This window comes from Schistocerca serialis, chromosome 9 (genome assembly GCF_023864345.2).
Source record: "Schistocerca serialis cubense isolate TAMUIC-IGC-003099 chromosome 9, iqSchSeri2.2, whole genome shotgun sequence".
NCBI classification, from domain to species: domain Eukaryota; kingdom Metazoa; phylum Arthropoda; class Insecta; order Orthoptera; family Acrididae; genus Schistocerca; species Schistocerca serialis.
In genome coordinates this window covers 157927467-157939924 of record NC_064646.1, presented here as the reverse complement: position 1 = coordinate 157939924, position 12458 = coordinate 157927467, and the positions used below count along the sequence as shown (strand labels likewise).

The window sequence follows — 12458 nt, the reverse complement described above, 5'->3', positions numbered from 1 at the left end:
ATAACCGCTCGGCCACCACGGCCGGCGACGTAATTTCATTAGACCTTTCTTGTTCTGTATACTCTCATCGATCAATCCCTATAATTTGTACATGGTGGAAAACATCATCTTGTATATAAATACCAGCTGAATACCCAGCATTGCAGGGGTATATATTTATTCCAATCTTCTATTAGTCCATCTCCTTCTTCCCCCTTTCTCTGTCCATCTTCATCACCGCATCTCTCTGTCCACATCCTCCATTCCCCAACTATCTGCACATTTCCTCCTGCCCTCTCACTGTCTTTCTCCTCCTCCTCCTCCTCCCCCTCCCTCTGTCAACCTGCTTCTCCCCCCTCGGTCCATCTCCTTCTTCCCCCTCTGTGCATCTTCTCTTCCCCTCTCTGATTCCATCTCTTCCAACCCCTCTCTCTGGCAGTCTCCTCCTCCCCCAATTTCTGTCCAACGTCTCCTCTCCCTTATCTTTGTCCATCTCCTCCTCCCCCTCTTACCGTGCATCACTTTATCTTTCTGTGTGCATCTCCTCATCTACCCTCTCTCAGTCCATTTCCTCCTACCCTATCTTTGTCCTCGTCCTCCTCCTCCTCTTCCCCCCTATTTCTGTCGGTCTCCTCCTTCCCCCTCTCGTCTGTCGATCTCTTCCCCTCCTCTTCTCGGTCCACTTTAGCAGTCTCACCCCAAGAGGGGGCTGTTGGTTATTATCACCAAAGTATTTCTTTCCATGTTTGTAGCAAATTTGAATTAAATCATTCCTGCAGTTTAGGACGACATTTTCTCCCATGGATTTGCTCCCATATTCACATGCCAAATACATTTCACACGTATGTAACATATTTAACGCGTATTCGTATACTTTTTCCACTTGTATGTCCAGGGATTTTCGCTCTGCAGTTTCATTTTCACGCAGCTCGATGTTCATGTCGTCTAATCTCGAGAAATATATGCCACACTACAGAATTTTCCAGGTACATTCAGTGGAATATGTGACTACTGTCCCTAAGTATGCTGTGAACAGAGCTAGTAGTACAGAAATAATAAATTTAAACGTCATGCATGATTTGGAAGTTCTTCACGCATCTCAGAGTTTATGACGTCGTATGTCCTCGTCTATGTGTTATATATAATTTTGTAGGCACATTCAGCGGCATATGTGGATACTGTCTGCAAGAGTCTTACGAACAGAGCTAGCAGGAAAGAAGTAATAAATTGAAACGTGATGCATGATGTGGTACTTTTTTCTCGCTCCTAGAGTATTTGACTTCACATCTCCTGAACTATGTGTCATACAATGATATGTTCTTGTCAGTACATTCAGCGGCAAATGCGGTTACTGTCTGCGGAAAATAGTAGTTGTGAACAGTCAGTAACAAAGAAGTAATAAATTTATACGTCTTACAAGATGCGGTAGTTGTTTATGACATCGTATACCCTGAACTAAACCTGCCAGGGTAGCCGAGCGCACTAACGCGCTGCTTCCTGGACTCGGGTAGGTGCGCTGGCCCCAGATCGAATCCGCCCGGCGGATTAACAACGAGGGCCGGTGTGCCGGCCAGCTTGGATGTGGTTTTTAGGCGGTTTTCCACATCCCGCTAAGTGAATACCGGGCTGGTCCCCACGTTCCGCCTCAGTTGCACGCATCGACGCATCACAGACATTTGAAACACGTCCGCTCTATTTCACGATTTACACTAGACGCAGGCAGTTGGAGGTACACTGATTCCGTCCTGGGGTGGGGGGGGGGGGTTTAAGGTGTGACGGCAGGAAGGGCATCCGGCCATCCCCACTGCCAAATCCGTTGTAACCACGCCGACCCTGCGATCGCTGCGGGACTATGGCTTAAGCGAAAGAAAGAGTTCCATGAACTGTCATATAACGATGTAAATTTTCTGGTAAATTCAGCGTTATGTATGAATACTGTCTGTAAAATTTGCCATGAATACAGTTAGCAGCAGCTTCATATGTCAGTTTTATTACATGAACTGCAAAAATGTAATGTTTTCTTTCCTTCATTTTGTGGGTGTCATCAGCGAGAAAAAGTTTCGTAAAAGTTTGAAATTATGCGTAAAATTTGCTGCACGTCTGAAAGTGCTCTCGTTCTCAAGTGCTGGATGACTAAGGTGTGGGTATTTTCACATCTTCGTCTACAGTGCTTTTTCACCCCCACCCCTTTGATTGGTGGATGGTTCTCACACTCACTGTGATTTTTTTCCAGACAGTAATTGATAAGTGTACCACGTTTGATTGAAACTGGTCCCCTGGTTTAGGAGGAGATGTGGAACTTGTAAACATACATTCACACATACCTACATACATTTCTATAATTTGTATGGATATGGATATATAGATAATATACTGCACATAGAACTTTAACTTTTGTATGGGATGATGGATAATGTTTTCATCGCTGTAGACAAGAAGAGGTCTGTGATCATTTTCAGATTAAGAGTAGTGAATTTCCATTCACAGTGGATAACATTGTCCCAAAAGTAAATTAAGATAGTTCCAGTACCTCAGTTCAGATCACAGGTTTTGGGAGGTTTCCGTTGGTTATCAGGCGAACGTCGAAACCGTGTGAACACTAAGAAGTGTTCCCAATTTGGTTCTCTCTGCCTCTCTCGCAGCCCACTGGGATATTGGCTGGAAAGAGCCGCCCCTCCACAATGGGCCGGATCGCAAAAAACTGCTCTGTTACTTGGAGTAAGAGAAGTCCACCTTCTATAATTATGTCTACAAACTGATTTGCCTTGTACGACATTTCTATGTGTCCCTTCCATTTTTCGGCTTTCCCTTCTTTGCATAGTATTGGTTTGTCATCTGAGCTAGTAATATTCAAGCTACTGATGTTCATATGGCTGCTCTTACTTTATATAATATTGGGTAGCAGATCCTGTCGCAATACTGGGGCAGTACTGTACACCATGACGCATCGGTGCCTGATTATTTTAGCAATCAGAATTCATTGAACGTACTTTGCTGGTCACTGCTTATGGAAAATGTGAGGTTCGCAGCTTGTATGTTTGCACCGACAGCGGCGCAGCTGACGCGCCAAGACTGTTATCTTATCGTGAATTATCTGGCCAGAAAAGTGTGGCACATTGCGTAGTGTTTCGTGACCTACCGATTTAGCAAGAAAATTCCAGCAGAACTGCGGCAGCTGATACCGCTTACGTAATAGATAAGCAGGAATTCTTTAATTACTGCACCAATCGCGGCACAACGTCTTGGGCCTGAGAATCCGAAGCCGCATTTTAGAGCTACCCATAGCGAAATAGCTTCTCAGGGTAGCTTCACAACCAATTTTAACATGTAAAATCGTACCACGAGACAGATGAGTTACTTCTCTTGCCAGCATCCTACAATTCCTCCAAGTACTCCTCAGAGCTTCGCCGCTATAATGGAGTGACTCTGAGGTTGAGCACTAAATTAATTCCAACCGTGACAGCCAAATTTCAACACTTCGGTTTTGGTGGTAATACTGTGGTTGCATCACTTTTCTGCGGCAGTGATGCGTATACACAACACGATAAATGTTTCGACAGGCCGTACTTTCTCCTAGCAACCCACAACAAACCAAAAGATGAGAATGTGGGCAAGTACAGAGTAGCAAACGTGTGAAGAGAACCGGCACCCAGGAAGAAAATTGTAAGATTCTGCCATGTTAAAAATTGGTTTGAAGGACGTGCGACTGAAAGACTGGCTGCCAGAACCAGAGAGAGAGAGAGAGAGAGAGAGAGAGAGAGAGAGAGAGACTTCACAAGTGATAAAAAGACCGACTGGCGGCTGACTTGAGAACTGGGCTGGTGAGATCTGTATGCGATCTGGTCATGTTGATACTTTCACCTCAAGACTCAGAAGTACTCAGACCGGCGCTGAAAGTGCTGTGAGCATAGCACTGCCGAGATTGGAGGTTTAGCGCTGTTTACATGTCTTGCCAAACTCTTCAGGCATTGGCGGCCTACTACAGCGTGGGGGTGGTCCTATCGATATGTTCGTGTTGCTGTCACGTAGATATTCTAGCCCAGGTGTAAGATCATTCGGAGTAGTGTACTGAAACAACTTTGGACAATATAGAATACCCAGCTGCTTCTAGGCTCACACCCTGCTATTCGATGAATTCCTATAAATCCAAATGCTTCAAATAATTTTTATTTACGAGCAATAACTTGCAGACTTTAGGCTAAAAAGATAGGTTAGTTGTATCGGAAGGAACTGAAAATAGCATAACATATAGCAGGTATATCAGAAATGCCAAGAAAAATTGTAGATCAAAAAGAGTACAAAATAACGGCAAATGCTTTACTACAGAGGAACAGAGCAGGGAGGAAATTCAGTTGTAGCCTTCATTGTAAATTTATTCACTTAAAATAATAAAATATATTTTATAGAAGCACAGACAGGTAAACAAAAGATTTTCCGTAGAAATCGTTCGGAACTTTACAGAAACGAGCTCACATTCAAATTAGGACGTAGAAGTCCCACACAAAGAATTATAGAAACTAATAAAGGACAATAGATTCAACTACAGTATGGTATAAGCGATCTTAAAGGAAACTTTGTACAAAATCAAAAATTAATTTCCAGTTGGGAACGCAGGCTGGGGTGACAGAAATGTCAGGGCTGCACATTAAAAGAATTTGCTGAAAACAGCCAGTTCATATTTAAAATATTCTTTCAGAAGAAAAATGGTAAATCGACTTGATGGACACTATAAATGACGTCCATCGGCCCATTTGATTTTATACAATGAAATATCTTATCAAGCTATAAAAAATTTGTATGATCTCATAGTCGTAGTGAGTCAAGTTAGCATGAATTAATAAGATGCAGAGTAAAGATGATTACAAAGCTGGACTGAAACCAAATCAGCTGCCTGAAATTCACAGACGTTAATAGAACGTATTTAATAACTAAAAAACAAATTCTGCACCTTGAAGAATGAAGAGCGTGTTGACACTGAGTCAAACAGCAATTATTTAGCAAAGATACAATGGAAGATGTATATTAAGCTGGACTGAAACCAAATCAGCTGCCTGAAATTCACAGACGTTAATAGTACGTATTTAATAACTAAAAAACAAATTCTGCACCTTGAAGAATGAAGAGCGTGTTGACACTGAGTCAAACAGCAATTATTTAGCAAAGATACAATGGAATATGTATATTCTAATTCAAAAAAGAACGACTCACGGCTAAGGAATTGTTCGAACTGGACGGAAATCGGTCCACGTGATGTGCATGTACAGACAAACAGATGATTATATTTTCAGAAAAACTGGACGATTTATTCAAAAGAAAGAGCTTCACAATCTGAACAAGTCAATAACGTGTTGGTCTACCCTTGATCCTTAAGCAACCAGTTTTTCGGCTTGTCACTGACTGACAGAGTTGTTGTATGATCTCCTGATTGTTATAGAGCAAACTTCTGTCCAATTGGCTCGTTACATTGTCAAAATCCCGAGTTGGTTACAGGGCCTGCCCATAATGCTCAAACGTGTGTAACATCCTCCTTCCCTTCTATCGACAATGTTAGAAATATATGACCGTGTAAGCATGTGCCTAAGCAATTGGAATAAAATTTTGAAAAGGCTATCGTTCCGAAGATTCAATATAAAGTCGATAAATGAGGGGGAGGTTAATAACAAGATGCCTTCTAGGACAACTTATTTCGCCTACTTAATTACTGTAAAATTTAGTATGGTTGTTCAAAAAGTTTGTGCTATCATTCACGTACTGTGCCAGCGAGAAGGGGTACTACGTGGATCGGAACAGAATAACAAGGGTTACTGAAATAACTATAGCTAAAAGAAATACGGTCGCCAGCCCAATTGGGCAAAATTTCTGTTCGGTAGGTGAAATAATGAGCCGAACAGTCAATGTCAAGAATTACTCGAACACGCGCGGCAACAGAGGGCTGCACGCACGTTAGCAAAAACAATTCAAACCTTTGCGTAATAAAGAGAGAAAGAAATTAGTTTGCACTCGTAATATTATTAACTAATAGAGCTGAAATTTGGAAAACATTCATTAGATTAATGGTTACTTACTGTTGTAAGTGACAATGGCGCTACCTCACAATAACGTCTATTATTTTCATATGAATTTTGGAAAATGGCAAAAAATAATTAAAAGAAACTCTATTGACTTCTGAACAGGGAAGTAGAAATTGATGATTACTGTATCGAAAGGTAATTATTATACTTTAGCACGACTGTAAGTCAAAATGTGAACCAGAACTTTACTAACAACAAATTACATAATCATTGATATTTGCACTCACTCATTAATTCTAGTTAGTGCTTTTGTTCACAGTGCCAGGAATCATTTTAATTTGATTAGTTGATTTACTATTTGCAACAATTAGATCGCCTCAGATTAAAGTTCAAATTTAAAGTTAGTGAGACTGAAATTACTGAATGCTTTAAGTTCAAATCTTTAATCTAACTGAATCATTTAGTTCATAAGCAAAATTAACTGGCCCTGCAATTTTCATTTTTCATAAACAGTACTCGGATTATTGTAACAATAGGACACCTACTTGGTGTATGATTTTAGGAGAATCACGGGTAAGTAGTTTTGAGTAAACTATGGTGATTATTCACTCACAAAACACCACAAAGCTGAGTAACGCCGTTAGAAAACTAGTTGACAATAAGCTGTGATGCAGCAATCTTACTTCAGTCCAGTCTCGCGGTAACGCAGTTGCTTACGACGATTCGGGTGCTGGCTCCTTTCCACGATAATTAGCGAGCACGGGAGTTATTGGCAATGATATTGGCGTGACGGGTCCTTGATGTTGTTGCAGCCAATATTTCCGCCGCCCACGCTCATCGCTTGCCACGTGCCGCTAAACAATCACTCCTCCAGTACAGTGCACGCCATCCATGCGTCCGCACTTCACCAAGTCTCACACCAGAGTTCTCTCTCTGTGTAGCGCGCGCTCTGACGTAACATCCTCTCGCGTCCAGAGATGCCGCTACTCCGATACTTATTCGTTGACAAAACCTAACGTTTCCCTAACATTCCCTCACCGATATTTACATAATATACATAACTGATTATACAGCAAAATAAAACAAATTAATTCATACATCGTGTACATATAAATTTACATAAAGATAAAAGCAAGTATTTATACAGCAATAAATGGTCAAAGAGCACATCGGCATGAAAGTGTTACACGTGCTCAACTGGGGAAAGATTCGGCCATGTTGCTGGCCACGGTAGGGTTTGGAAAGAAAGAAGACAACTTACACCACGTGCGGGAGGGCATTATCTTGCTGAAATATAAGCCCAGGATGGCTTGCCACGAAAGGTAAGAAAACCGGGCGTAGAATATTGTCTACGTACCGCTGTGCTGTAATTGTACTACAGATGACAACCAAAGAGGTCCTGCTATGACCTGGTTGTCGGCCTGTATGCCGGGAGACAGTCAGGTTGGTAGCCAAACCATATCCGGCACATCTCCAGACACGTCTTCGCTGGTGATCGGGACTCAGGCCGAAGCGGGATTCATCACTGAAGCAAATTCTACTTCAGTAAGTTAGATTCCAGGCTGAAGACGTGTGTAGACACGCCCTGGCCTGTTGTGGGGCACGAACCTGATTGTCGTCCGTCATACGGCACGACAGCCAGGAATGATGGTCTGGGTTGCCATTTTTTTTCATAGCATGAACCCTTTGGTTTCCGCCCACAGCGTCCTTACAGCAGCGGTACATCGATAATACTCTACACCCCATTTCGTTGCCATTCACGCAAGCAATCCTGGCCATACTGTCCATCAAGATAATTCCCGCTCCAAGAATTTAGTCTGTTTGCCTTTATGCTTGCCAACACCTACCTTGGCCAGCAAGGTCGCCAGATCTCTCCCTAATTTGGAAAGTTTAGATCATTATGGTCGAGGTCCGCCAACCAGCTCTGCATTTTAACGATCTAACGAGCCATTCGGACAGAATTTAGCACGATATGCCATAGGAGGACATTCAACAACTCTATCAATAAAAGCCGAGCAACTTCTTGTATAACGGCCAGAGGTGAACCACGAGTCACTGACTTTCTATATTTGTGGAACACCCCCACGCTCAATGCCAAGTCCTCCAGCGCTTACAAAGTGCATAAATTCCTTTAGAAAAAAAAGTCTTTTGGTAGTCCGTGCAACCACTCGTGCACCGCGTGGCGTACATCTTCATCAGAACGGACCTTCTTTCATCCCATTGCGTCTTTGAGTGGTCCAAACATATGTAAATCACTTGGGGCAACGTCTGGTGAGTATGGTGGACGAGGAAGACACTCAAAATGCAGGTCTGTGATTGTTGCAACTGTTGTACGGGCAGTGTGGGGCGTTGCATTGTCATGTTGCAAAAGGACACCTGCTGACAGCAATCCACGTCGCTTTGATTTGATTGCAGGCCGCAGATGACTTTTTAGGAAATCTGTGTATGATGCACTGGTGACAGCGTTCCCTCTAGGCATATAATGTTCCAAAATGACGCCTTTTTCGTCCCAGAAGAGAGTCAGCATAGCCTTTCCTGCTGATGGTTCTGTTCGGAACCTCTTTGGTTTTAGTAATGAGGAATGGCGCTATTCCTTGCTCGCTCTCTTCGTTTCCGGTTGGTGGAAGTGAACCCAGGTTTCGTCCCCAATAACGATTCTTGCAAGGAAGCCATCACCTTCTTGATCAAAGCGCCGAAGAAGTTCTTCACAAACATCCACATGTCGTTCTCTCATTTCAGGAGTCAGCTGCCGTGGCACCCATCTTGCAGACATTTTGTGAAACTGGAACACATCATGCACAATGTGGTGTGCTGACCCATGACTAATCTGTAAACATGCTGCAATGTCATTCAGTGTCACTCGGCGGTTTTCCTTCACTATGGCTTCAACTGCTGCAATGTTCTGTGGAGTCACAACTCGTTATGCCTGACCTGGACGAGGAGCATCTTCCACTGAAGTCACTCAATTTGCGAACTTCCTACTCCATTCGTAGACTTGCTGCTGTGACAAACATGGATCACCGTACTGAACCTTCATTCGTCGACGAATTTCAATAGGTTTCACACCTTCACTACGCAAAAATCGAATAACAGAACGCTGTTCTTCCCTGGTGCAAGTCGCAAGTGGGGCGGCCATCTTTATACTGATACTGCGACGGTATGTGTGGATCTGCACTATGCTGCCACCTACAGGCCATTCTGTACGCTGTTTGTAGCACGCTTACCAACTTACAGGATAACGGCGCGAAATTTCGATTTGTTATTACAAATTTAAGGTTTTCACTTGACTCACCCTCGTACATGTACCGCATATCTACCGATTTCCATCCCATTTGGATAATTCTTTCGTGGTGCATGGTTTTCTTTTTTTTCGTCTTAGAGTCTAGTTATGAAGAATATAGAATAAAATAAATTCTACAACGGAAGAAGCTTGCTCTGAAAAGCCCCACGTATGACCTCATAGCTATAACAGTGAACCTTTCCATGATACACAACTTCGCAGCACAGATTGTTGAGCATATTCGTAACGTTCTCGCACTTACTAAACTATTAATGACAAAAAGCGCCGCTGTTCGTTCGACGTGCTCTCTTTGTCTCTCTCTCTCTCTCTTTCTCTCTCTCTCTCTCTCTCTCTCTCCCAATAATCAAACCTTATAAAGGCTCCCAGACTGATGGAGAATACACAAGAACAAGTCGAATAAATTTTCTGAACACCACATCTTTCGTAGACGAGCTACATTCCTTTAAGATTCTTCTGATCCTGGCATCTGCTTTCCCCCCCCCCCCCCCCCCCCCCCGCCTTTTTTTTTTTTTTTTTTTTTTTTTTTTTTTTTTTTTTTTTTTTTTTTTTTTTTGAGCCATCAGGCTTCTGACTGTGCCAACCTCTTCATCTCAGAGTAGCATTTGCAACCTATGTCCTAAGTCATTTGCTTGATGTGTTCCAATCTCTATCTTCCTCTGCAGATTTTACCCTCTAGAGTTCCCTCAAGTACCATGGAAGTTATTCCCTGATGTCGTAACAAATGTTCTGTCATTAAGTCCCTTCTTCTTGTCAGTATTTTCCATATACTTCTGTCTTGTCCGATTCTGCACAGAACCTCCTCATTCCTTACCTTATCAGTACACCTAATTTTCTACATTCGTCTGTAGCACCACATATCAGATGTTTCGATTCTCTTCTGTTCCGGTTTTCCCACGGACCATGCTTCACTACCATACAATGCTGCTCTCCACACGTACATTCTCGGAAATTTCTTCTTCAAATTAAGGCCTGTGTTTCATATTAGTAGACTTCTCTTGCCCAGGAAAGTCGTTTTTGGCAGTGCTAGTCTGCTTTTGATGTCCTCCTTACTCCGTCCGTCACTGGTTATTTTGCTGCCTAAGTAATAGAATTCCTTAACTTCATTCGTGAGCACCAGTCCTGATTTTAAGTTTCTCGTTGTTCTCATGTCCGTTACTTCTTCGATTTACTATGTCCATATTCTGCACTCATCACCTTGTTCATTCCGTTCAGTATATCCTGTAATTCTTCTTCATTTTACTGAGGACGGCAAATCTTATCATTGATATCCTTTCACCTTGATTTTAATTCCACTCTTGATCCTTTCTTTTATTTCGGTCATTGGTTCTTCGATGTACAGAAGGGGCGAAACAAAACATCCCTGTGTTACATCCTTTTTAATCCTAGCACTTCGTTCTTGGTCTTCCACTGTTATTATTCCCTGTTGGCTCTTGGGCATGTTGTATATTATCCATCTCTCCCTATAGCTTCCCCCCATTTTCCTCAGAATTTCGAACTTCTTGCACAATTTTACATTGCCTAACGCGTTTTCCAGGTCAACAAATCCTATCAAAGTTTCTTGTTTTTTTTTTAGTCTTGCTTCCATTATCAGCAGCAACATCAGAACTGCCTCTCTCTTTACCTGTCCTAAACCCAGACCGACCGTCTGTATCCTCAACTTCCTTTTCCATTCTTCTGCATATTATCAGCAGCTTGGATCCATGAGCTGTTTCTGTTGTAATTCTCGCACGTGTCAGCTTCGGGAGTCTTCGGAAATGTGTGAATGGTATTTTTCCGAAAGTCAGATGGTATATCGCCAGGCTCATACAATCTACACATCACCGTGAATAATCGTTTTCTTTGCCACTTCCCCCAATGATTTTAGAAATTCTAATGGAATGTGATCTTCCTTATTAGGTCTTAAGTCTTCCAAACTCTTTTAAATTATGATACCAACGCTGAATTCTCTATCTCTTTTATAGCGACTCCCGTTTCTTCTTCTATCACATCAGACATTGAGAAATTTATACCAAATAAACTAACAAACGATGGAGTTGATCGCCCTTGCTACACAAAACGGGTCAGAACACTGTTTCAGAAACAATGGAAAAAGCATGCCAAATTTAAACGAACGCAAAATCTCCAAGACTGGTGATCTTTTACAAATGGTTCAAATGGCTCTGAGCACTATGGGACTCAACTTCTGAGGTCATTAGTCCCCTAGAACTTAGAACTATTTAAACCTAACTAACCTAAGGACATCACACACATCCATGTCCGGGGCAGGATTCGAACCTGCGACCGTAGCGGCCTCGCGGTTCCAGACTGCAGCGCCTATAACCGCACGGCCACTTCGGCCGGCGATCTTTTACACAGGCTCGAAGTTTAGCATCGGTCTTCAATGCGACATTCTTATAATAGTTTCCAACGAAACTTTGTTTCGAAACCTGAATAAAAATCAAAAGAGATTCTAGTCGTATGTAAAGTATGCTATCGGCAAGACACAATCAATGCCTTCTCTGGCGATAGCAACGGAAATACTATCGATGACACTGCTGCTAAAGCAGAGTTGCTAAGCACAGTCTTCCGAAATTCCTTCACCAAAGAAGATGAAGTAAATATTCCAGAATTCGAATCAAGAACAGCTGCCGACATGAGTAACTTAGAAGTAGATATCCTCGGAGTAGTGAAGCAACATAAATCATTTAATAAAGCAAGTCTGCCGGTCCAGACTGTATACCAGTTAGGTTCTTTTCAGAGTGTCCCGATTGAATAGCTCCATACTTCATTCATATACAACCAGTCGCTCGACGAGAGAGCCGTACCCAAAGACTGCAAAGTTGCACAAGCCACACCAATATTCGAGAAAGAAAATAGGAGTAATTCACTAAATTACAAGCCCGTATCAATACTGTCAGCAGGATTTTGAAACATTCTAGTGTTCGAGCATTGTTGTTGTTGTTGTTGTTGTTATGGTCTTCAGTCGAGAGACTGATTTGATGCAGCTCTCCTTGCTACTCTATCCTGTGCAAGCTTCTTCATCTCCCAGTACCTACTGAAACCTACATCCTTCTGAATCTGCTTAGTGTATTCATCTCTTGGTCTACCCTCCAATACTAAATTGGTGATCCCTTGATGCCTCAGGACAAGTCCTACCAACCGATCCCTTCTTCCAATCAAGTAGTGCC

General features: G+C 42.4%; 1 protein-coding gene across 2 annotated transcripts in view; it reads right to left on the bottom strand.

Annotated features, from left to right (window-relative positions):
* LOC126418856 (UDP-glycosyltransferase UGT5-like) overlaps nt 1-12458 on the bottom strand; it is an 85610-nt gene that overhangs the window by 48871 nt on the left and 24281 nt on the right. The window contains exon 1 of one of the 2 annotated variants that reach the window (XM_050085845.1): nt 6674-6881. The exons of the other annotated variant lie outside the window; for it this stretch is intronic. The gene's annotated coding sequence lies outside the window, so the exon portion shown is untranslated. Of the gene's footprint in view, nt 1-6673; nt 6882-12458 lie in introns of those variants that run through there. 2 annotated transcript variants of the gene reach the window in all.